The sequence below is a fragment of the Plectropomus leopardus genome, chromosome 22 (genome assembly GCF_008729295.1).
Source record: "Plectropomus leopardus isolate mb chromosome 22, YSFRI_Pleo_2.0, whole genome shotgun sequence".
Classification (NCBI taxonomy): domain Eukaryota; kingdom Metazoa; phylum Chordata; class Actinopteri; order Perciformes; family Serranidae; genus Plectropomus; species Plectropomus leopardus.
In genome coordinates, this window is record NC_056484.1 from 3,637,939 (window position 1) to 3,665,935 (window position 27,997).

The 27,997-nt window shown below is 37.9% G+C and overlaps 1 pseudogene; it reads right to left on the bottom strand.

Moving 5' to 3' along the window:
• On the bottom strand, positions 1-27,964 carry LOC121961449 (annotated as a pseudogene).
• Positions 27,965-27,997: the final 33 nt, after the last annotated feature.

Sequence of the window (27,997 nt, forward strand, 5' to 3'; positions counted from 1 at the left end):
AGTTCATCCTTGAGTTCAAGTGAAGGCTTGTGCCAAGTTAAAAAAAAATCTCAGGATGTTTTTGAGATATTGCATTGCCCAGGAATAATAAAGACAAGGCCGCGGTGACCTTGACCTTTGACCACCAAAATCTAATCAGTTCATCCTTAATACCAATTGGATGTTTGTGCTAAACTTAAAGAAATTTCCTGTGGGGTGTTCAAGAGTTATCGCTTTCAGAACAGACATACGGATGTACATATGAACGTACAACCCGAAAAAATAATGCAATAACCATTATTTTCTGTCTTTTTGTTAAATGGCTCTCAAATCTCATTTTTTGTAACCATTTTCCGAACATTTACAGACAATGTTCATCTTCTTGAGTTAGCTGCTAACTGCTATTGGACACCTTTTTAATCCCCAGCGAAGGACATCCCATGCGATGTCCCCAACGTCCTGCCGGCTGTCCTGTTTATATCATTTCGACATTGTTTCGGCGCCGTTACTACCTCCTTTAGTGGCTTAAAGTCAAGACAACTCTGTCCCCCCATTCCATGATTGTACCTTTTATGCAGAGGCGGCATAACAGCGTGAAATTCCCGCCTTGAAGGCGCCGTGTAAAAGGGGCTACTGAGTAGTCATGCAAACTGGATGCTTAAATCTTATTTAGTGAAAAGTTTTTAAACAGAGCACCTATATTATTGCAATTCATCTCAAAACAGGAGATATAAAGGCACGTCTACAAAAACAAGCATCAAAATCCAAAATGTTTTCTTTCTTTTGAGCATTTCCTTAGAAATATAGTTCACTTTCCACAGTATTTGCCCATAAAAAAATCCCATTTTTCTGTAAGAAGTCCTCTTTTAAATTTAAAAGAATAACTGATATCTCCGAACAAACCCTGACTCCCAAAATAAGCGGCAGCCTGTGCTTCTCAAACAATAAAGCTTCCTATTTTATAAATATTAGCTCTCGGCTTTGATATAAAAAAAAGGTCAATGTTGCTCTGAAACGTCCATATACACATTTTTACCCATTAAATGTTTCTAATGTGGCAAAAAATACATTTTAATTTTATGAAAAATATCTACATTATTCATGAATTTCCAGTTTTCTCCAGGATGATGTTTCTTTAACTCATCATTTAACTGTTTTCTAATTTAAAAATGTAAAATCTCTTAACCAGAGAGATCGACCTACAAAGAGCAAAACATCAACTTCCTGTTTCTCTGTAGAAGCTGGATTTTCACAGTAAAATCCCACCTTGTTGCATCGTTAAACTCCTGAACAGACATCGGCGATACTTTGCATCCACGATTCACTTTGAATATTTTAAAAAGTGTGTGTGTTATAAATTTCTATGTTTAGATTTTGCCTTAAAAAAACAGATTTGTAACTACGATGTCAAAGTGTTTGAATGAAAGCGGACAGTTTTGTGTGTTTTGTTTCACACAAACAGCGATTCCTTCATCCGTCTGGAGTTGAAATCATCCACGACTTTTAGGATTTTTGAGGGCTTTAAATATTCCTGTTCCGTATCACTTCCACACACATACTTCTGGACTTGAACTTTGACCCACAGCTGCGGCAAACGTTGAACTCTGACCTCCGCTGAGCGTCAGCTGATGTTAGAGAAACACAATTTGTGAAGGAGAGGCTGGTTTCCCTCACGTACAGTAATGTGGCGTTCTGCAGAGGGGTTTCTGTTTAACAGTCCGTCCGGAGTCCTTCCTGAGCTGGTGACCCCTGACCTGGGATCAGTCGGGGGTCGTGAGTTGTCGATCAACTGGCTCCGGGGCTGTGATGTCACTTCACGGCTGCAAAACCGAATCACTGTTCGAGAATCATCGCCTCCTGGAAGGCTTCGATCCATCTGAGGACAAAAAGACACAAAACAGGAAATCAGAAACCACGTTGTGGACAATCGCCCTGAAATTATGAAAATTAATGTTCTTCCATAAAATTAAAAGCTGTAATATTAAATTTTATATCATGAAATCAAACCATAATAAAACCCTGTGTGAGAGCAAAGGCAGCCTCTGCGACGAGACCAATGCCGTGCCACGCACACGCCTGTTTTATAGTTTGCTGGCAATATGTTTTTTTTTCCCGTAATACAAAATCCTGCAACTTTATTTTCTAATATTATGACATTATACTCATAAAATTATGAAATTTTCCTTGTAAAATTACGAATTTATTGTCGTAATATTTCAAGTATATTCTCATAAAATTCCAACTTTTTTCTTGTAAAATTACAAATTTATTCTCGTAATATTATGAGTTTATTCTCACAAAATGTCCAATTTTTTTCTCTTAAAGCTAAGACTTTTTCTCATAATATTACAACTAATATTACAACTTTTTAAAATAAAATTAGGACTTTTTTTCTCGTAAAAATTAGGGGTTTATTTTTGTGATATAATGAGTTTTCCATAAAATGATTAATTTACTCTCATAATATTGCAAGTTAATTATCAGAAAATTCCAATTTTTGTCTTGTAAAACTTAGACTTCATTCCCGAAATATTACAACTATTTCTCATAATTTTACGACCAATATTACAATTCATTCTCATAAAATTACGACTTTTTTTCTCGTAAAACTTAGACTTCATTCTCGAAATATTACAACTTTTTTCTCATTCTATTGCAAGAATAAAATCGTTATATTATGCCTTTATTCTCAAAATCTAACATGTTTTACTTTAACAGGCTCTAATCCTCCGTCGTACAAACCTTACTTTGTCCTGCTGCTGCGTTTAAACGTCTCACGTTATGTTCAGGATGAAATCAAGTCACAGATGTAACTATTATTAACTGACGTCTTTATATATAAAAAAAAGCATGAATTTGTTTGGTTGTCCTGCAAACCGGCAACAACTTAGCTGCTCAAGCAGTGAAAATAACCACAAACGTCACCGAATCAGCCTGGAAGGAAACTGTGATTAAAATAAGGCGCCGTTTGTCATTTTAGTCGAGGTACCTCTGTGCGGTGGGGATGTCGTCAGCTTTGAAGATGTAAAACAGCGTGTTTTTGTGATACAGCTTGAACTGCAGCTTCTGAGCCGGCCCGTTTTTCTCCTCCCGCAGGAAGAAACCCAGCAGCGGCTGACTCTCCAACGCCGCAACATCCTGGAGGACAAAATCATTACTCAACCAAAAAAAAGTCCAAAAAAAGCCACACGGAGTTTAGTGAAACAGCAGAATCACGCAGTGTGATACCTCGCTGGCAGCGTAGGTGTACAGCACTTTGTTCTTGATGACGAACCACAGCCTCTTCCACTGCTTCTTGTTGCCTTTTGATCGGTTTAAGTAGCCGCTCATGGAGGAGTTCTCAGTGTTGGCGGACACCTGGACAAACAGCAAATAAAGAATAACTCACTTCACTCACCTGCTTCTTACCCCAAAATGTACTCATCAGATGCAGCCCATGAGTGTTTTTTAATTATTTTTCTTGCCTCTTTTAGTGCAGCAGGAATCTTCTTCTGTTTTCTTGTGAAGGAAAAAGCTCCAGATTTGATGGGAGAAACTGATGTTGAGGCACAGCGATCACCTAAAAACAAAAACTCGATAAATTGACCAAAATTATACGGCTCCAACACAAGTAATAATCCACCATTAAGGAATAAATCTGACGATATTCCGTATTTCTGTTATTGTAAAGTATTTGTTAGCTCAGATAATCGTACTCGTGGCTTTAAAATGAAACAACTAAACAGGACTTTATTTCCATTAACATGATTTCTGAAAGATTTTCTTCTGCAGCAACAGTTGTTTAACAATGAATACAACTCCCATGATTCCACGCTACTTCACGACATCATCAAAGTCCGTCTTTTATTAATGTTTTGATTGTGAGACCCCTAACCCCAGAAAATACACACTGAGCCTTTGAAAATGCTGAATAATTGATGTTTGTTTGTACTTTGTTATTTATTATTATAAATTTTCCTTTTTTTTTTATCCCTTTTAATTTCTTTTTGATTGTTTCTGAACAACATACTTTTGGTGTTGTGGTCGACTTTTTATTTATTTTTCATTTTATTCTATCTCTCTCTAACTTTGTTTTTACATGGTACAAGATAGATTTATGTCATTTTTCTTAAACTTGGTTTTATAAGAAGTCAAGTGAAAATCTTGTGAAAAAAATACCACCCCAAGATTTTTGCAAAGTAAAAGATCCTCCTATGCCGACACTTTCTTTGCGCTTTTAATTTTTTTTTTTTTTTAGCAGCGATCATAAAAAATAAGCACAAAAAAAGTAAATCAAAATAAAATGCAGATACTGATAATCGGCAAAACGCCAAACATCAGCCCCAATAATCTGCCAGGCCGATAATCTGTTAACCCCTGACTCTCTGCATATAATTTGTTCTCTCCTAAATCTGAAATTCTTAAAAAAAATAAGTGAAGATGACGACTGATAAATGGATGATTTTCATTTTGTCTGTTTGCAGTCTCGACTTCACTTTGTAACTTTGTTTTAAAAAGTGTTATATAAATAAAGTTTATTATTATTATAACATTATTATTGTGATTATTATTATTAACATCAATATTGGGAATCAGGATAATAACATAATAAATCTCAACTTCTTCCCACTCCGATTGGGCGTGGACTATTTTCGTTAAACTTTTCTCGTCCTTTGATGCTGTTTGTTGTTTTTTTGTTTGCTTGATTTTTGTTTCCATTTTATGCTCCATGTTCAAATAAATTTCAAATGTGCAGCACTTTTCTGTGAGCTGACACCCATTTTAGAAGTCAGTATCACAGAAAATCACCAAATTTGGGATTGCGATGAATATCCGATTAATCTGTGCAGACCGATTCACACACAGCACTTGTTAGGGGATAAAATCACTGATGTTTTTTTTAAAGTGACAGAAAGTGAAATTTGTGTTTACTTACTGTTCTCCTGCAGCTTCGCGAAGCAGTGATCGCACACTCGAGCCGGCTGGTTCTTCAAGTACTCCAGGTAGTACTTATTGGCAGAGCACGCCTGACACACCACCTGTCTCACACACACACACACACACGTATCTGCCGTGAGAATAAAGTTCATTAAACTCTGTTGTGTGAGTAATCGGAGCGGCACTGACCCTGCCACAGGCGCGACAGTGATGCCTCCTCCAGGTGAGGGTGAACTCGCAGGTGCAGATCATGCACATGGTGGCCCTCAGGTCTGGGATCCAGATGGGAGCCTTTGAACCCAACGGGGCCCCGCTGTCGACAACACACTCCGCCTGAGTCCAGAGAGATCGAGGGTTAAACAGAGTGAAATTATAAAATACAGCTATCTATATGCATCTGTGGGTTATTTTTATAGTCCCGTTTCGTCTTTTTGAGTCTCGTACTGAGTCAGTTTTCTTTCAACTTGTGCTTCTTGTAGTTTCAGTCTGAGTCAACTTTTACAATAAAGAGATTTCTCCCACGGTTGTTAATCCTTCGTTGGTGCTGTTTTCCAAGAATCATAACAATGGTCTGCACCAAAAGACAACATTTCTGATGACTGTGCGGCTGCGTACTTTTCAGATTTGGTGTAACAAAAAATAAATAAATCAGAATTTCCTGCAGGTTCATGAATTAGTGGATGAATGGTTTATCTTGCACATATTATGCTAATCTTCGTCTAAAATGTCTTCATTGATTTCTTTTTCCCATTTCACCTTGATATATTTAGTTGAATGTTTGTCATTAGAGTTAAATCCTTGATATATCACCAAAGGTTATTCTTATGGTAATTGTTAATTAAAAGTCCCATAGCTGAAGGTATCTATAAAATTCATGCAATTCATGTTTTCCACTCAGATTTTAAAAAACTCTCCAGCTCCCCACAGCAAGCTGTTATTCTTTTATTGCCCATTGCTTAAATACTTAAAATTTCTTTATTAAGCTACCCATTTTAAAATATTTGCCTAATTTTGAATCATATACATTTCCAATACTTTAAACCTCATATCTAATGTGTGTATTGTTATTGGATTTATATTAAAACTGAGTTCCTTGTATAATTTATTGTCTCCAACCAGATTTCGAATTGGACTTTGGGTTATTTCACTTTCTCTAAATTTTAAATCACGCCGACAATATACACGTCTCAGCCGAGCTGCACAGAAGAACTCCATCAATTTTTGAAGACCCAGACTCATTGTTTTACCTCCTCCTGACTTCGACTTGATATGAAGGTTATTTTCTTCTTCGTGTAATCGTCTATCGCCTTGGCGATGGCCTCCAGCCACTCGTCTCGCTCTGTCGCTGAGCTGCAAACACAGAACACATCAGGACCTTCAGCTGCAGCCAAAACGACAGATTGAATGCGTAAATGTTTACTGCTCATTACGTGCTGATAATCACTGAGAGCTGACCTGGCAGACAGGATGAAGGAGCGCTCCACGCTTTCGATGTTGAGCTCGTTCTGATAAGCCTCCTGGCTGGGTTTGCTCACCTGGAAAAACACACACAGAAACACATAAATAACAGATCACCAGCAGAGACTGTGCACCATTTCAAATGCATGAGCAATGTTCACATTTGTGCTGCAATTTGTGCTAAATAATTCAATAGAGACCATGTTTTAGTGTGTAAGAACACTTGTACATTCGTAACAAACAGAACAAAACAGATAAAATGGCAAAATGTTATTAAATATCAAAAATAAATACATCATCGAATATCAAAGAAACAAAATCATCCTCTAACATGAGAAAAAAAGTCTTAACCAGGAGACACAGACAAGAAAAGACAGTAAAAAAGTCAAAAAATCACATTGAGAACATACAAGAAATGAAAAAAAAGGATTAAAATAAAAAATGAGTGTATTTTCAGCGTGTCGCTAACCTTCATCCCGGCCAGAGAGAGGACACTGTTGAGTTTATACTGGCCGGACTGGACTGGAGTGGTGTACATGAGTGCATCATTAAACTGAAGAGACACAGACGCAAAACGAAAAAACATTAAGATAAATTTACAAGTGACAAAAAATGTAAACATACATGTAAATATTATCCATTTAGAGTGGAAAGACAGATGTGAAAGCATAACGTAAACTGGATTTTTAATTTATTTCTCACCAGAAAAAACATCCGTGGCTGCATGACTTTCCTGGACAGCTTCATTAGAGTTCCCTCCTTCAGAAACACCTGCAAATACAGACACGTTTGCTCTAAAATGGGCCGCTTAAAAACCAAAAAACATCAGTATGTGGAGTCCAGTGGCTGAATAATAACCTTAAATGACAGATTTAAAAAGTTTAAAATAATCAATACACAAAACAGAAGCAAATGAATGCTGTTTGAAATATCAGTAACTGGTATTTGGCAGTCCTCTGAGAGATTATACTACCGTGTAAATTTTCTCCCAAAATTAACCTTTACCTCTACAAAACACGGGAATGACTCACCCTGCCCGGCTGAACGATCTCGTGGTGACCGTTGAGACTGTACTGAATCTGCATCAGCTTCTGAAAGTTATCCTGAAACACAACAAAGAGGTGAAGAGATACATTAAGCTAAAGTATGTGGGAAAAATTACCTAAATATCCATGAATGAATGAAAAAGAAATAAATGACCAAATAAAAATATAAAAATGCAGAAATAAGTAAATATGTGTGTATGAATAAATACATTCATAATTTAACAATTGCATGCATAAATAAATGCACAATAATAAATTTAAAAAGTTTATAAGGAAATGTTTAAATAAACAGAAATACATACACATACATAATAAATACATGCATACAGTATACATTCATATATATACATATGTAAACGGGCAGATAGTGTGTGTATATATATATACATATACACTATCTACACTTCTATATTTATTTATGCACTTTTATTCTATATTTGTATTTATACCTGTATAATTTATTCCCTTCTTTCCTTCATTTTTTCCTCTTTATGTTATTTGTGCATTTATTTTTGTATTTATTTATTACTGGATTTAATAATTTATGTCTTTATTCTTGTACTTCTTTAACATTTCCTTCTTTCTTGACATCTATTCATTTCTTTAGCTTTATTTTATTTATGCATTTTTTTATTTTGTATTTATTTGTTCCTGTGATTAAATATTTCTGTATTTATTTTTGTTTTATTTATACATTTATTTTTTCTGTAATTATTTATTTAGATTTCATTTAATTATTTCTATTTTTTCTTATTTATCCATTTTTTTTTACATTTTAGATTTTAAGTCATTTTTTTGTAGTGTGGACAAAAAATGGACAAAACTTAAAGCTTTGCATGACATACGGTCTTACCCCTTGTTTCATGATGTCATTTGCATGGTTGGCCACTTCTTTCACGATGCTGAGGGCGGCTGCACAGACAGCAAATAGAAATCATTAGCGTTTCGGACACATTCTCTCTCAGACAGCACAAATGATCGTCACTCAAGACAATAACGAGGAGTACTGTCCTTAATCTAACCTTGTGTGTCTTTATAGTCCTCTGACTCCTCCGGGAGGTTCTTCAGATAATCTGGAAAAGAAGTCTGAATTTACTTTGAGAAAAAAAACAGCAACAAAAGGAAAATCGGTTGTGCAGAATCCTCAGGTTCATGTTACTGTTCTTGTCCACTGGGTGCCAGTATGGCACCAAAACAAGGACTCCGGTCCCCAGTTTGATTCACATGCTGTTAATAAAGAAGCGCCTGAACAAACCCTTTGACCTTCAGCGTGCAGACGTCTGCAGGAGCGAGTGTGTCGGGGGGTTTGTACCTGTGAGCAGCAGCTGGTACTGAGGGATCCTCTGCACGGGTTTCAGCAGGTAGTGTTTCAGAGCCAGGCTGGCACATCTTGGACTCATCTGACACAAAAACAAAAGCAGACGCTGAAGCTTCCAATCAGCTGTTTGACACACGTGGAGACAGTTTGGACGGCTGCTGCTGACGGAGACGACTTTAGGTTAAAGCTGCAGCAGCTGAACGACAGTTTCTTTAAATCTCTTTTAAATTTTCACATATTATAACATGAAAACGAGGATAAAAAATAGTGCTGTTGTGATTTAATGTACCCAGCGATTTGTTTTAAAGAAAACTGAAGCCTGTAAGACGATCATTTCATTTCTCTTCATTATCTTAATGATGATACATGAAAAAAATTTATAAAAAATTTGCATGTTAGAGCTTTTAGAAAAATGGAGCAAAGATAAATAAATACAGAAATGAATAAATAGAAACATAAATAAAAAATTGGAAATAAATTAACAAATTCAAAAATACATGAATAAATAAAACAAGAATAAAAAAATGGAAATACTTAAATTTAGAAATAAATAAATACAATGGTGAATAAGTAAATAAATGTAGAAATAAATTTAAAAAAAATTTATTTAAGATTTATCAAAAATAAATTTAGATATAAATAAATATAGAAAAAAATTAAATGCACAAACAAATGCTAAAGAAACGACATGCATAAATAAATGCAGATTAAATATACAAAACAATAAATATATAAATATATAAAAAGATGTAAAAATAAATATAGGAAATAGATAAGACTCTACAACTAGATTTATTTATTTATATAATCATTTCTTAATTCCTGTATTTATTACCATAGTCACTTATTTCCATATTTAGTCATTTATTTATCTCTGTGTTTATTTAATTAAGACTTAATTTCAACTAATAAATTATTTTAAAACAAGATGGACCATTCAGAAATGACAATAATTGTTTTTTAGAGCCCTAATTACCAATTTATACAATAATATCAATTATGATATTCTAACTTTCACTGTAAGAAAATACATAATGCTCAATAAAAACAAACAGACTGTATTTGCAGCTTTACCTCAAACTCTCTGACGACAGCAGCGAACGCGGTGTTTTTCCTGCACTGCTCGTCCAGCAGAGCCACGTTGTTGTCAAACTGACGGATGTAGGTGGAGTACATCTTCAGGTAAGGACCCTTCTGGACAAAGATGTCCGACAGTCTCTGGTGATCGCTCCTGAAATCGCACAGACAAGAAGTGTTCATTCATTTTAACAAGAGCACATAAAAAGGAAAAGAACTTCAGTTGACGATCAATGTAAGAAAAAAATGCTCATTTACTCTTTATTTTTTAAATGTAAAATATTACTTATTTATTACTTATGAGGTAAGATAACTTCCTTTAATGGGAAAATAGCATATTTTGTGGTTTTGGACATCATTTTAGTCACATACTAACAGAGAAGCATTAACATTTCTAAAATCGAGTGCAGCTGCAGTGTGACGGAAATGATCTGAGAAGTTGTAAACAAACGTCCAGTTAAACGGAAAGTACGCAAAAACGCCCAAACTGCCTAAAATTGTTGATTGCACTATGACAGCGATTATGGAAGGTCAACAGGAAACAGCTTTGTGAAATCTAACATGTGACAGACAGTTTGGACGATAACTTCTTTGTTTAAATGACCTCACCGGTGGTTTAACTAAGGGTTTCGCAAACTGTGAAGTGCACCTCCACAGGAAGGCGAGGGAGACTTCACGTCAGTGATTGTCGAGCAGAATTATAGACATTATGGACATTGTGAATCTGAAAGATCAACAGCCGGAGCTGCAGCAGTGGCTCATCGGGCAATTAAAGTCATTTCAAACACTAAGCGTCTAATTTGTGTGTGTGTGTGTGTGTGTGTGTGTGTTTACCAGTGTGCCACTCTCTCCTCCAGCTCCCTCAGCAGGTCTCTGTTGAGCTGGTAGAGCTGCGGCAGGTAATACAGGATCTGACTGAGGATCCGCTCATCCACCACCGGCTTCCCATTCTGACGGGTTGCCTTGGCAACAGCATCCCGAAAGTCCTGACGAGACACAGAGGGTGAGCACTACGCTTATTTCACACGCACACACATACACACACACACATACATGCGCACACAGCAGAGCAGGGTGTGGTGACAGTCGTAACAACATACTACATACTGCAGCTGAACAGGAACACCTGGATATCACCTCATAAACTGCCCCCTCCTCCACCCTCACACACACACACACACACACACACACACACGCACACACACACACAGCCGAGTCAGCACTCTTGACTTTGTCCAGCGTGCCAACACACACATCCACCTGGAAGGAAGCAGAGAGGCCGCGCAGGATCCCAGTGTCCTGGTTAATATGTGCTCTCACACACACACAGACACAGACACACACACACACACACACACACACACTAACTCTGCTGCTTGACTGGACTGTAACATTAACTTTCAGGTGACAGTCAGAGTCCATTTAGCAGTAAAAACGTGATGAGAGACGACAGTCACACTCAAACAATAACGTGTCAAACACTCCTCGATTTTTGCAGATCGTCAGGCTGAACTTTTGTGATCACAGAGAGATTAACTGAAGATGTGCACGAGAAAGATGTAAATAATTACTGAAGGGAAGCAACTGTGTGGAGATGGACAAAAAAAGTATCTGAATCATTAACAATATTTGCCGTGGTAGCAATAATACAAATTAACAAAAGGACAGACAGTAAAAAGCAAAAAAGGGATGTCCCACATTTTGCAAGAAATTAGCAAAAGGTGACAAGGAAATTACCTGAAAATTAGCCACTTAAAAGGGAAAATAAAAAAAGAATAGGGAAAATCTCCAAAACTATATTTACAAATACTATAGGCCTAATATATATATATACATATATTTTTCTTCTTTAATTTTCAGCACTTTTTTTTAGGTAATTTTCTTTTTTCTTCTTCTTTTTTATTTTATTTTATTTTTTAAAAAACTTTTTGTTCCTTTTTTACTAATTTCTTGCAATTTTTTGGGCCATGTCTTGTTAAGTTACTCACTTCCTTTACCCCTTTTTTTTTTTTTTTTTTAAAAAATCAAGCTCACGTCTGCATTTTAAATAACGAGTAAAAACAAAACTGTGTCTATTTAACCTGTATCTATTTTTTCTTCAAGCAGAAACAGATGCAAAACTAACCCCATAGAATCCAAAAAACTCAACAAAGAACGAGCAAAATTAGAAATTTTTAGAAAAAGATTTGAGGGACTGGCTACACAAGTTCAGCAAATTACATTTTACAATAAGGTTATAATTATTATTTTTTCTTGTATACGTGCTTTATGACACAAACAGGGAAAAAAAGACGACTTTCAGGTGAACTGAAAAACATCTTAATATTCACGCAATGAGCGTCGGCGACAAATGAAGAAACTGCAAAAAAGAGACAAAAAAATGTAAACACTTCAGCTGGACGACTTGCCACAAGTATGAGCAAACACAGCCACCAACCCACGCGCCCACCTGCACACACACACACACACACACACACACACACACACACACACACACACACACACACACACACACACACACACACACACACAGAGGATTATCTAAGGTATGTGTGTGTCTGGAGGTCGTCTCTGTGGCCTGAGGAAGCAGCTGCTGCGCGGCCGGGCCGTCTGCACACGGACAAGAATGCGATCTGACCTCCTTTCTTGGACAGAGCGCCGCGCCGCGCCGCGCCCTCCCCCGTCAGCCACAGGACGGCGTTCTCCACTAATCCTGGGGGGGTTTCACCAAAGCCACGTCTGAGAGGGGCAGACAGGTGGATCCTCGACCCGTCTCACCTGGGATTCCCCTCAGGACTGACCCACTGCAGACTCCGTCTCTGAGCAAATATCATGAATATAGAGACAGGCAGAGCTTCTCCGCTGTCACTGCAACAACTATCAGACTTAAAAAATTGAGAAAATCGGCTTGATGTCTTTCAAAAACATGGAAATTAAACAATTTAAATTATTAATATTAATAAATTTTACCTTATTCCATGAAAAAGGTTATGGGGCAACTTAACAAGAAATTACCCCAAAATTAGCAAGAAATTAGTAAAAAGTTACAAGAAAATTACCTGGAAAAGAAAGAAAAAATAGTAAAAAAAAAAAAAAAAAAAAAAACAAAAAAAAAAAAAAAGGAAATGACCTGGGAAAAAGGGCAAAAAAAAATGACTTTTTAATAAATATATAAAATAAAAAATTATAAAACATAATTATAATTATAATTATAATTATAATTATATTATAATTATAATTATAATATATATATATATTTTTTTTTAATCAGATCACTTTGCTCACGTGTTTTAAAAGTTAAAATGCTTGTGAGAGGACATCTCACAGTGAGGTTGGGACTTTGTGAAAAGATACCAGCCAGGTGGGAGCACACATCCAGAAAAAAGCTACAAAAATCCAGAAAACTATATTTATAATTCTTATAATAAGATATTTAAAATGATGTGTCAGAAAAAAAAGAAAATTAGTTAGCTTGTTCTTATTTTACAGTATTTTTTTTGTAAATCTTTACTAATTTTTGGTTAGTTTTTGGGCCATTTCTTGTTAAGTTGCTTGTTGCCCTCCAGAGTTTTAGAAAAAAAGATGATATGCTCAGATTTCAAACGGTTTAAAGCTGCAAGCAAGAAAACGATTTCACTGAAATGACTAAAACAAAAAACAAAAGGGACCCGAATTGTCATCAGAATAAACTGAATGGAGAAGCTGACTTTTTTTCTTGAAAGAATATGCCAATGTGCGACCCTCCAAAAAACCTGCATACGTGCCTTCACCCCGCTTATTTAACACGAAATAATTTAAAAAACGTTTAACTCACCAGAAAAACTGCAGCTTCATCTCATCAGAGCCAAACCTCAACTGAGGACTCACTCATGCTCTCTTTCCTCACAGACATACCCACACACACACACCCACACACACACACACACACACTTCTCTGACAGTGTCTCCCCATAATGAGTCCGATCAAAGCGCCGCCTCTTTACTTTGCGGCGGTGCGTTTACCTGCCCACTGCCGCCCCCGGGAAAACCAAAACCCTCCGACACAGCAACTTTAAAAGCCTCAGCTGTGAAATAACTGCATTATTCAACTCTGCACGGGCACTCGAGCAAAGAAAACCTCATTAATTCACGTCCATCCTCAAAAAAAGCTTTGAACGCTATTCAAAACATCACAGCGTCGGCGCGAGGAGCAACACATACAGTGTGATTATTATGTTAGGCTCCAAAAACTGTTCTTTTAATACAACACAGAGGCACTTACTATGTGAAGAAGCTTCAGGACGTCAACAAACCTGAAACAAGAGCAGAAAGTTAGATTCTACTTTAGGAGTGATTTCAATGGTGGAAGAAGTACTCAGATCCTTTACTTAGGTACAAGTACAAATACCACCCTGTGAAAATACACTAGTACAAGTTAAAGTCCTGCAGTAAAAATGTTAACTTAAGCAACAGTTAGTATAATCAGGAAAACGTACTTCATGTATGAAAAGTAAAAGTACACAATGCAGATCAATTTAAAAAAAAGCCCCCCAAAAAAGGGGGAAAAACACAGCAAAAAATAAAATAAAATAAAAAAAATCAAAAAACTCAAAATCATTAAAAAAGGAAGAAATATAAAAACATTTTTAAAAAAAATCTAAATTATTATGAAAGAAACAGAAAAAACACAAAAATAAAAACCAACCACCCCCCCCAAAAAAGTAAAAAAGAATAACCCCCTCTTAAAGTTATAAACAAAACTGTAAAATATCCCCCAAACTCAAAATTATTTTAAAAAAAAATCCTTAATGCCTATAAAAAGTGGCAATTTATTTCCTGTGAATTGACTGCTGCAGCTGTACTTGTACAAACTGTTTGGTAATTTAATTCACAACAAAACATCATATTTTATAAACTTTTCTTGTGTTTTTTTAATGCAACAATCTTAATTAGTGAAGTAACTAAAGCTGTCGGTTAAAAGTATTTAAGTAGAAACTAAAAGTAGAAAATAAAATACTCAGGTAAAGTAAAAGTTCCTCAAATTCCTACTTTAAGTACAGTACCTGAGTAAATGTACTTAGTTACACATGTACATTTATGTTTTCTGTTCATTACGAAACCACTCACACTTTCTCGGAGCTCATAATCTCCTGGGCGATGTGCACCACCTTCTTCCTCTTCATCTCGTCCTCCTGCTGAAAGACGAGAAACACAAACAGTTCAGCTACAGAAAATATTCACAGCGACCAAAACGCGTCAGCGTGCACTCACAGGCTCGCTGCAGATCACCATGATCCCGCTTCGCTCTGTCAAACCATCAGGAGGGAGTTCAACAACAACAGCTCACTCAGAAAGTAGAGCGCCGACCTTCCTCCTCTCCCTCTGTCCTCTCTGTCTTTCTCATGGTGTGTGTTGTTGAATGGTAATGGGGCGGTCTTTCAGTGACTTAATTTGGACAGCAGCCTTGTCCCCCCCCCCCCCCCCCCTGCTTGACTGAAATGTCCTACTGGTCCTATCGGAGGCTGTATTTGTGATACCCGGGAGCGGTGGTTACCGAATGACTCAGCCGCTGGGTCCACATTTCTTCTTAGACATTAAGTTTAATGACCACGAATTTAAATTCATTCACAAACTGTAAATAACCTGGGCTTAAAACAGAATTAAATAAAGCATATTGCAAAAATAAAAAAGCAACTAGTTAAAACCACGGACACCTCAAGGATTTGATGTCATTGGGTGCTTGGCCCTGACCTCAATAGGAAAAAAAAAAGGCAAAATTAATTAATTAATTAATTAATTAATTAATTAAAAGAAAACATGCCCTCCAACCAAAAAAGAAATTGGCGATTTTTAAACATTTTGGTGATTTTTAATTTTTTTTTTTTTTTTAAAGAAAACATGCTTTTCCCAGGCCTGCCACAATAAAAATCACCAAAATTACACCATTTATCACAGTCGGATTTTTTTTTTTTTTGGCAGTGATTATCTTTTCTTTTATTTTGTTGTAATTTTTAATTTTTTTTTGGCAATTTCTTTTTCTCCAATACATTTTTGATTATGTTTTATCTTGTAAAGAAAACATGCCAAGAAATTATCACTGGAATTTTTACATTTTTGACAGTCCTTTAAGATATCATGTGAGATGAACGCTTCATGTATTTAAAGGAGCCTCAAAGAAAAATATGTGTAGCTTTGAGGATGGTAAAAAAAAATGCCACCACTTCTGAAAAAAAAAAAGCCACATACTACCAAAAACCGGGCAATGAAATAGTTACACTGCTCTAAAACAAACCTCTCTCACTCTGTGAAAGCTCTGTGCTGCAAACTCACTGTATTTCAAAAATACTGTGTTTTTCACAAACTTGACAGTCATCTGCGGTCCATTCAGAGTGGACCCGTGACCCACTATTGGAGCCCGACCCACCAGTTGGGAACCACTGCCCTGGGGGTTTGCAGGGACTCAGACACAGGCGCTGACAGAATCATAGAGAGGCTCACGCAGCACAAAGAAAAAAGCTCATTGAGGGAGCTATTCCTGAACCTGTAGCTCTTCTGTGTTTGCTCACCATCCCCCCCCCCTACACACACACACACACACACACACACACACACACACACACACACACACACACACACACACACACACACACACTTACAGAGAGCTGTAATGAACACACTTGGCAGCAAGCGTGCACACAATCTCCAGAGTCTGCAGTGAAGGTTTAGTCACCGGCGCTGATATGAGCCGTCTATTGTAATCTGAAAACTTTCTGCCAGTTTCACATGTTGGCATCACGTCTGAAAACAGCTCAGTCATTTTTCCATAAAAGTTGCTCCGGTGTTCCTCTTACTTGGATGGAAGTGACAAAACTGTCGAATTTTCCAAACGTTTAACCCTTGTGGTGTCATTCCTCTGGTGTCACTCGAGGACAAAAGTGTCCATGCCAAAAAAAATGGCATAAAAGCATTATATATTAATTTTAATTTCCAATTTCACTGACTTGAATCTTTTGATCAACTTCATTCCTTATAGGGTTAAAATTTTCAGAATTTTAACCCTTTGAATGCCAGTCTGTTTACAAGATGCCACTGTTGTTTTTTATGAAAAAAAAAAAAAAAGCTACACATATTTTTCCTTGAGCCTCTATGAGTGACTTGGGGAAAATGAATGAAGTCTTCCCAAATAATGTGTTAAAGGACCCTTAGAATTTTGAAAATCCAACAATAATATATATTTTTGCAGTTTCTGGCTGTGATAAATGGTGTCGTTTTTAGTGTTTTTTCCCCTCTTAAAATAACAACAAAAAATTCAAATGATAAAAAAATGGAAAAATTTTAAGAGAAAAAGATCGCCAAGAATTTTTTAAAAAATTCTTTGATTTTTTTTTGTTGTTGCCAAAATCTTTTTTTTTAAGGCATTTTTTTTCCTACACACTAAGCCCCAAATGTCCTCAAATCCTAGAAAAGCTCCTGGTTTTGACTAATTGCACTTTATTTTTGCAGTATGTTTTATTTTACTTTTTATGTTATTCTTTTTTAAGCCCATGTGTTATTTACAGTTTGTGAAATAAAACTGAATATTTGGTCATTTCTCTCACGTGGGGACAATAAAATAATGACTGAGGAGAAATCTGGACCCAGTTGCTGGACCAGTTGGGACCCACTGGTTTAGGGGGACAGGATTACCTGTCGGTCCACCTCGTCCATGTGCTCTTTACTGGAGGTGGAGCTGTTGTCCTCTTCATCTGAACTGTGGATCTCTTCCTCCTCGGAGTGGACATCCTGCCCGAGCCAGCCGCTGCAGACAGACGCACATTCAACACAACAGACAGAGATGAAAAATGACACACGGAGCACAATTTAGCTTTTTTTTGGGGGGAACAATTAAATGTGTGAACGCTGAGCAGGGCGAGTTTAAAAAAAAACCCTGGATAAATAAAGATTAAAGTTTTGTGCAAGAGAAGAACCTGATGATGAAATGAACACATTACAAGAAGGAAACTCATTCAGAGTTATTGCACAACGTGAAATTATCATTACACTATGACAACATCTACTATGGTAAGAATAATTTAAACACTTTTATTTTGGGGATTTCAAGAATATGCCTGTACTGGTTGAGTAGAATTTTAAAATCTTAATTAAAAAAAATTAAAAGGACTTTCATATAGTAATAATTAAGAGATTTAAGGGACAAAAAATCCCTAAAGTGAGAAATTAAAATCTTGATATTTGCTGTAGTTTTGGGCTGGACCGAAGCATGCGAGCCGAGCCGTGTAAAGATGCATGTCATTTCCTACACGCCAATGTATTTTAGCTGGTCTTTTAATTGCCTCTTTTTTATGGGTTACTTATAGCATATGTGAAAATACTTTTTAGTCCTTCCCTGTGGTAACTTTATTTTGTGTTCTTTTTGTGTTTTTATATTGTTGTTTTGGAGTTGTATATTTTTTATTTACAATTTTGATTTTGTATTTTTGTTTGGTGTTGTTTGTCTGTAACTTTTTGTTGCTGCCTGGCCAAGACACTCTTGAAAAATAGATTTTTAATGTGAAGAGGTTAAATAATTAAAAAAATAAAAATGAGTGACTAAGTGTGTGAGTGATTAAGTCACTCAATTGTTCGGACTGACTGATGACGTTAGTGTTGGTGTTTTCCCATTGACCGTTGCTCTTTCCAAATAAATAGCCTAAAAATAGCATATTTCTTTAAAATCACCCCAAAATGTCAACATGCCATTAATGCCATCACTTCCTGTTTAACATCAAAAGCCCTCATGTGTTTCATACACGATCAAGCCATTCACTAAATAATAATAATATTAATAATAATAATAATTATAATAATATAATATAGTGCTTTCCAGAGTCCTTAAAATGCTTAAATGGGAGATATAAAAATATCATAAAATATATAAAATAAAATAAAATAAAATAAAATAAAATAAAATAAAATAAAATAAAATAAAATAAAATAAAATAAAATAAAATAAAATAAAATAAAAAATAAGACAAAACTGAATAGAGTCCACTAAATGACCCATTAAAAATAATAGAAAATAAGCTTTATTAATAATAAAAGTAGTTGGTTGCTGCTATTATATTATTAATTCAGTGTTTTCATACACATTGATTTTAGTATTGGGGTCATCATGATAAAAATCATTTTACAAAATGTTGTTACCGATCAAGTAAATGAAGACAAATATGCAGCAGAAAACAGATGATAATGTGTATTGATATTTTATTACTGTAAAGCTAATTTCAGCCATACTGTCTAGCCCTAATTATTATTAGTCGCAGTTTTATATTCAATATTATTTTAGATTAAACCGTGCGTCTTGCTGAACTCAGCTGCTGGCAGCGAGACAACATCCTGCCTCGGCTTCTTCCCACAAACGCTGTTGTCTGCCAGGTGAGCACAAGCAACAACATGCGTTTGTGTGTCACTAACGTTTTGATCTTTTCTGTACAATTAAGCCGTCTCCTTTCAAAGAAACGAGGAGGAATTAATGTGTTTTGATTCCTGTCCTGCTGCTGTTTCTCTTTCCCACTCCGCTCTCTCTGTTCAGAAAGTGTTTGGAGTAAAAGGGTGATGGCTCAGAATAAATATTAGATAGAAAAGACTGTGGGACTCCAAAAATTCTCACATTTCCTTTTGCTCTCATCAGCAATCGCCCACTCTCTCCACTTCCTTGTTTTCCTTACGTGCCTCCCGACAGTTTCTTTCACCTAAATCTTAACACACGCTCTTCCCCTCCCTCCAGACGTCTTTCTCCCGTATGCTTTCTCTATAGCGGAGCATTCCAACACACTGGATCAGGCACAGAGCGCCACTTGTTTACAGCCTGAGGCTACTTACATAAACTTAACAGGCTCAGATGCCTGGGAAACACTACAGATCTCTCTCTCCTCTCCAGCAGAAACTCCCGGCTAACCGCCCTGCATACCAGACAGAATTAAGAAGCAGGGAACATCTTAATTGTTTTAAGGGCCGATTTCACACCAGTGTGCCTCAGCTTCGCCTAATGTGGCCTCGGCTTCATCACTCGTAGTGCCGCGAGCTGTCAGAGGAAACAGGAAGCTCGGCATTTATCATGGGAAAAGCTCCTCATCCTGACAGCTTAATATCTGCAGCAGAGTGGCTCAGAGGGATTTTAACTGCATGAGTGTGACAAGGACGATCAGTGTTGGTGTCCCTTAACTGTTCAATTGACACGTGTACCACACTAATTCTTACAATTAATTACTCGTCTGAGTTGTTTTCAGAGCAAAATGCCAACAATTCTCCATTTATAGTCTCTTAAAGGGACAGTTCACCCCAAAATCAAAAATATATGTTTCCTCTCGCCTGTAGTGTTATTTATCAGTCTAGTCTCTGGTGTGAGTTGCAGAGTTTTGGAGAAAGTGCCAAAAATTAGAAAAATAAAAATAAAATAAAATAAAAATTACAAACTCTAAATTCCTAGAAATGTCCTAAAATGTGACAAATATCCAATTTAGGATTTTTCTAGAATTTTCGGAATTTTAAGAATTTGGGAAGTTTCTGGGACTTTGAAAGGTGTCTACGATTTTAAGATGTTTCTAGAATTTCAGGAAATTTCTAGGATTTTCACACATTAGGGGCTTAGCTAGCACCTCTTCGGGGGGTGCGGGGAAACCTCCCCCGATTATGGTTTTTTTTTTCATAAACAAGCTCTATTTTGATGCTGTTTTATGCACTTTGGCATCTTACATACTTACAGTGTAAAAACAATTCCTTGTGTGCATCACTTTAGTTTTATTATGAATTAAAAAAATGGTAGTGAGGGGCCACCTGGCACCCTATTGGGGCCCAGATTTGGCCTGCGGGCCATAAGTTGAGTGTCACTGACTTATTGTGACCTCAGGCATTCTGGGGATGTATGGCTTTCAATACAGTAAGGGTTTTTTTTTTTTCAAAGTATCCAAAACCAAATCACAGCATTCATTTTTCTATGGTGTTCCTCAAGGTCCTGGTGTCTTAATGTGGAATTTTGGAGGAATTTCTGACTTTTTGTAATCAATTATGCAGTGGTCAAAAATGCTTTAAACTGGCACCAAATTTGTGTAACAAATATTACACAAAACTTGCTGCAACAGCTTATGAGCCTAACAAAAACACAATTTTTATCACATATTTATGACTAGAAAAAGTTAACAAGAAGATGAAGAATACAGTCTCTATAAGGATTATATTGTTGACCTGCCCTCCCTAAAAAACAGAAATGTGTCTATGATAGGGAGAGCCTGAGTTGAAGAGGTTAAAAGATGATTAACTTGTTCATTCACCAGGATGAGAACAAAACTCCAGAGACAGAGAGGAGAAAAAGTGGAGTGATGAGGTTAGGAAGAGGCTAAACGCAGTGCGAGGGCGTGCAGGCCGAGGAGGAGGAGGCTGGTGGTTGCTGGAGGTTTATTTTCCCTGTTCTAGAGAGCTGTGTGGCGTTTCTGCGATTCTCAGACATTTCCTGCCCTGGCCACTGAAAATAACCCACAGGAAAACAGGCCGACCTGCTGCACATCAATGTTCTATTCAAACCCAACGCCACTGGCTCAAAGGCCGACTTCCACACTCTTGTAAAGGCGAACCGCTAATGTCACTGTGCAACCTGTCGCACGCAGCGGTTCCCACGCCGAAGCTGCGGGTCACCTGGAATTACAGAGTCGCTGCGAGCGCGCTACAGCGGCTCTGGAGCTCGGCCCACATCAACTTTTCTCACACACACAAGCAGCTATTGTTCACAGCGTGAAAGTGTCTGTTTGCTTGAACTCAGCTGGAGAAATTTCATTGATAAAAGCAGTTAACGATGTTTTCTATATTTTTTATCATACTGTGAGATTATTTGAATAAATCATCTATGGATATGTTAAACACAACTGTTAAACCTCAGAGAGGCGACAAAAGACGAGATAGGTGCTTAAAGAATTAAAGCAATTAAAAGAATACTTAAAAATTTAAAAAATAAGTGTTCATTTTTTTCTGTAGAATTTTTTTTCCATTTAAAATGATAATAATTCTGATTATAATATTCTGGACATTTTTATTATTTTTTCTTTTAATTTCCCCTTTTTTAAAATCTTTTTTTTTTCTTGTCATCTATTACTTTCTTGCAATGTGTGGGACATTTCTTGCCAAGTTGCTCCCTGCCTCTTCCCCTGTGTTTTGTTCTAAAAAAATAATTTTCTGGGGTTGCAAAATTTTTTAAACAGCTTCTAAAAGGCATATAAATGCAGCACAAAACTGATCCACGGAAGTTTTAAATGTGCAAAGTGCCCCAAAGAAATACAAAAAATTGATGAATCAAGACTAAAAATACTCATGAATTGCACCCTTAAAAAACAGTTTGCAAACATCTAAATAAGTAAAGTACCGTACCTCTCGTACTCGTGTTCGTGGCACCTGTGATATGGATCCTGCACCTCATAGATGTCTGAATCTGCTCCGTCGGTGTCATGTGACCAGCCCAGCCTCGCACTGTGAAACGGCAGGTTCATGTACTCGGGGATCTCCTCATACAGAGGGACGTTCTCATACTCCACAGATCCCTCCCCGTTTTCTCCGCACATATCGGACTCCACGATGCAGCTGTTGGGCCGCTCCAGGCTCCTCTCCCCCCGCTTTGACTCCACGCTGGTACAGTCCAGAGACTGCCCTCCCTTCGCCAGCAGCTTCGGCAGCATCTTGACAGACAGCCGGAGCTCCAGAAGCTTCCGGAAAGACAGACTCCTCTTTTGAGGGTCGGCTCGGGTCGCCAGGTCGGCTGCGGAGAAAGACTGCGCCCTCTGCTTCCCCCCCAGCGGCGAGGCTCGACCCTTTGGCGGCACGCTGCTCCTGGTGGGAATCTGCCGGCTGAAGAAGGTCACGCAGGGTCGGGTGAAACGCCACGCTGCTTTCTCCTGAGGAGGCGCGGGCAGCTCCCTCATTGGTGTGTTTGCGTGTGGAGGCGCAGGGGGGCAGATGGAGGGCGGAGGGGGCGCTGGGAGGCTGTGTCTCTGAGGTTTTCTTGGCGGGCCCTTGGTGACGGCTGATCCTCGGCGGAGAACGCTTTCCTCGCGTTCACCAAGGGAGGATGACAGCCGAGTTTGATCTGCTTGGGGAGGCTGTGAGTGATCGGGTAGCGCTCAAAGTCGCCGTACCCGTCCTCCTCCTCCTCCACCTGGTGCTCCTCACCGTCTTTTTTGTGGCTCACTGAGTCAGCGTGTGAGAGGTGGACTAAGGAGTGGGAGGTGTTTTTGTTTAGAGACATGTGCGAGTTGTTCTGTGCAGGCGAGGGGAGAGCGAGGTCTGGCGAGGAGGCGGGACGGGCACGTCCGTCTCGTCCTCTCCCAAGTCTGTCTGGGCTAAAAGCTCACACGTGTCCTGTTTGAACTCCTCTGAACTGAGACACAGACCAGCTAGACTCAGCTTAACCTCATCCTCTGCATCTCAAATCCTGTTTTTGCTCCTCTGCACTTGATCCTGCACGCCGCCCTCCACGCCATCCTGCCTCACCAGAGCTGGCTTTTTAAATTTGCGTGGCTGAGGCACCGGGAGAGGCTTACTGGGTGCAGCAGGGACCTGCAGATCCGGGTGCAACCTGGTGGGAGACGCTTTGCTGACTGGCTCGTTGCATTCGACCTCTGCAGACGGCTCACGAGGAGCGACGCTTGGGGAGAAAATGATGCTGCCTGCAACATCACAGGCCGACTTAGAGTTTATTAGATGTGTGTTTTGAGTCTCTTTGGAAACGTCCGGCTCACTTTCCAGATGTTTCTGCTCCTCAGTCCTCTGCACCTCTTTGTTCAGGTGTCTCTGTCTTTGAGGTTTATCCCTCGGCTTCTTGATAATCCCGTCACCCTTCTCCACAGCGACTCCCTCCTCCTGGTTTTTCTCCTGCGGCCTCATCTCTTCTGTAGAAATCCCGTTCTGCAGCGGCACTTTGTGCAAATCAATCTCAGTTCCGTTTTCAAGCCGCTGGCACTGGGAGCAGTCCCCGAGCCCGCAGGAGCAGGTGGGAATGATGTAATCCGAGTCCCGTTTGTTGTTGTCTCTGATAAAATCCCATTCCTGGAGTTGAGAAAGGAGAGGCTGTCGCCGAGGAGGTCGCTGGGTTTGGGTGGCGGCGGCGAGACAGGAGGAGACGAGGCTGTGGATTTGGGGATGCATGGTTTGGGAGCGACAGCCGGTTTTTCTCGTTTGAGAGTGGCAGGAGAAGGTTGGGAGACGGCTGAAGACTGGGAGAGAAGGCCGGGTTTGGGGGCGATGGGCGGGGGAGAGGGTTTGGTGGTGGCAGGGAGTTTAGGTTTGGGAGCTAATGGAGGCTTCTTCACACCTGCAGAGGAAAGGGAGGAGATTCAAAGAAATGTTAAAAAACATTTACTCACACTTCCTTTTGAAATGAATCACGCAACAAAAACACGTCACATGCTGCAGCATCGACAGCTGCGAGCCAGGCTTAAGTTTGGGGTCAAAAGGTCAATCTCAGGGTCAGAGCTGAGGCTTTGAGTAATGTGTGAAATAAATTAACCCTTTCAAACCCCGAAACGCTTTTCTTGTGCTGCATTCAGATGCCTTTCACAAGTATTTTAACTAGACATGACAACAATTAATCGATTAATCCGTCAATATGAATTTAATCGAACATGTGAAATGTAATTAATCGATCTAAGCTATGCAGTGCTGTCAGAGTACATGCAATATGTTGCTGTGTGCATGGATTGAGGAAAAAACGCATGTTATTGTTTAAAATAAGCAGAGTTTTTATGTTGTTTTTTTTCAAATAACGATTAATCGATTGTTAATTTTACAAATAAACGTTTAGGAAAAGCGCTTACGATTTGCAACATTGAGGTCCGGAGCAAATTGTTTTATTTCTATCGAAAACATGGTTTAAAAAGGCAATAAGCAACTTGGCAAGAAATGCCCGAAAAAATTGCAAGGAATTAGCAGATTCTTTTCTTTTTTTAAACTATATTTAGATTTATCATAACTATATATGTAAAATTATTTCACAGAATTCTGATGTTTTTAAGCATTTTTTAGGTCATTTTATTGTTGCCTTTTTCTTTTCTTTTTTTTTTTTTTAACTGTCTTTAACTTTTTTTTCAACTTTTTTTTTGTCTGTTAATTTTGTTGAGCTTTTTGGAGTAATTTTTTTTTCTTAACCCTTTGACACATGGACTGACAACTATTTTCTTATGTTGGGATCCTTTTCACAAGCTTTTTGAAACTGGAGCAAATTGGTTACATTTCTTTTGAAATCATGGTGACAAGGACAAGGACAAAAAATTAAAAATATGTTATAGAAAATGTTTTTATACATTTTTTTCTCAATTTTTAGCACTTTTTTGGGGGTTAAGGTATTAAACATAAGGATATACCAAAATAATAAAAATCTTATTACATCTGCTCAGCCATCCATTTTTATGTTTTATTATATAAAAATCTGATAAACGAGCACTGAAGGGTTTACATGCCACTTGTGGCAGGAAAAACAAAGTAAAACTGGATTTTTCTATTTGCAACCACAATTGAATTTATCTCCTCCTGCCTGTTCTTGAGAGAGCTTGGCATGCTTGGCATATCTTGTCTTAATTAAATTGTATAGAGCACACAAGCTGCAACCAATATTTTAATTATAATGGGTATTTTTCTGTTGTGTCCTTCTATAGGCCACGGTTTGATCTGACAGTTTGTGTTTTTGCATTTCTAAAAGTCATACTTTAAAGTTGTCATATTGTAAAAAAAAGTCAGATTTTCATTTCTTTTTTTAATAAAATGCAATAAAGGGGCTAAAAAAAACTGCGAAAGAATGAAAACGCTGAACTGAATTCAGAAACTGTGCCTTTAAACAAGCCGTTGGCACCTCTGTGAATTTGTGATGTCACAGATATTGTAAATAGACTGTATCAGTGGATTGGAAAGTTACTATATTGTGCTTTTAGTTGATTAGAGTTCTTTTTTACTGTTTCATGATATGTCCGAGGAAAATGTTGATACTATCATACTATGCCTTTGCTCGCTAGCTTGCTAAACCAGTAGCCTTGATGGCCTCTAAACGCCAACAGTGGCGTCCATGTTGCTGTTGTCTAGCAGAAGTGCTCTCAGGACTTAACCATTTGAACGTCAAGCATGTCATATACACGGCTTCTCATGTTGTAACTGCAGGCTCACTAGTTTCATTTGAATGCACTTATAAACATTTTAAATGAGTACCTTTTTTTCTTGCTGGAATGGTATACAGTTGCGTGAATGACGTCAGCTGACAGTAAGTAAACATGGACCCAAGCTGTTGTCTAACAATAAAATTCCAGTGAAAACATGCATATATTTATAAAGATAAACAGTGCCTTTACAGTGCTATTACAGTCATTTCTTCAGCTGTTATGTCAATGCACAGATTTGGAAGACCCGGAAACACTGACCAATCAGAGCAGACTGGGCTTTTTCAGGAGCGGGCCTTATAAAGACAGACACTAAAACGGAGCATTTCAGAGGCTGGGTGAATACAGGTATATTCAGGCAGCCAGTTTGAGAAAAACAATGTGTTTTTTTTGAACATCAAAGTATGTAAACATGTTCTAGAAGAAACCCAGAATACAAGTATGAACCCGAAAATGAGCGTAATATGGGACCTTTAAATTTGTCTTCAAGGTGTCATGCTTTGTTGTCAAAACTGAGTTACATTTTTGTATTATAATATATGTATTCTCCCACACGTAACTATTAAATTCATACTGTAATTAAATACAACTGTTTACTAACATTTGAATGTGATGGGACAATCAGAATCTCAACGATTAACCTTGTTAAATAAAGTTTTAATAAAAAAGCAGAGTCTCTCCACTAATAAAAAGCTGTGAATTGAGATTGTAGGCGAGATTTTCCGCTCTACTGGCTGAAACTCTTGGCGGCCGACACCACGAGAAGTGGAGTCATCGAGCGGATGTTTCCGAAAAGGCCAACGACCAAAAACCGCTCTGCCCCCCCAATACATGCTGCTCTGGCTATGCAGATACAGCCCCGCGCCAAACTCTGTGTAAAAATGTTTAGGTATAAAGTCATCAGGCTTAAAAACAAATACACCTACGTTATAAAAGAGTAATTGACCATTTTTATAAATAATCGAGAGCTACTTTTCAATTCGGCTTTTATTTCACGTTTAAAAAATTCAGCATTAAGATATGGTTCACCCAAATTTCTACCAAAATTCACCATGAATGGCGGTGATGAGCGAGAATAATCAATCTATAACTTTATCTTAATATTATTTTGAGTCTCTTTATAAGCCGAATTTGCCAGTTCATGATAACGACGCCAACAAACTTAATAAACTATCACCTCAGACATATAACACTGCTATAATAGAGGTAACATTAAACTGCCAGATTTTTAAGCGAGTTTGGCCTTATGTTTTCGCTGTAGGGCAGCGCCAGGTATCTGAACTAAAACCGCTCATGTTGCGGAAAGATAAACAATAATAATAATTTTAACCCGGGTCATTGAGGGCATTTCTCTTCATAAAGTCAAGTTTTAAAAGTTTTACAAGAGCTGTTAACGCTGCAGCTTATTATCGAGACCGACTTGTTGCATCAACAGCAGGACAGATGTTTTAAGACAAAGGATTTAACCCCCTCCAGCTGCAACAGTAGCTGTAATATCAAACAGAAAAGGACATTTGAGATTATGTGTTATGATGGCGCTTTTAGAAAGCACTCAAACTGAGGTCGAGTCTGTCTTCTTTCGTATCTTTATGAAAGCTGTTATTAAGAAAAACTGTAATTAACTGTGGCAGCGTGAAAATAGAGTGGATGCTATCGTCCGTTATAACAGTAAAAGTGCATGTTTTTTTCCCCCCACTTTCTGCGACCAAAACTCAACAAATATTAAGTTAGTTTTAGCTAGCCAAAAAATATGCGCTTGCACAGCAGGATTTTCGCTAAGTTAAGTTAGCTCCCCCACGAAACAAACCTGTGCTCATGACTCCCGACTGGCTCCTTTCTCCATGAGTAAATTTTACTTTCAATGGAAATGCGAGAAAATCTGCGTTTTTTCCTTCTTCGACACCATTGTCACTTAGGAAACAGCTTCACGGAGAAAACATGCAGGTCCATCGCTGTGGTTTCTTATCTCTCCAGCGGAAGCACGGATAAAGTTTTTACGGCTGTTACTTTTTCCATTTTTCCCGAAGTTTTCAGCCACGGTGCTTTTCCCAACAACGTGA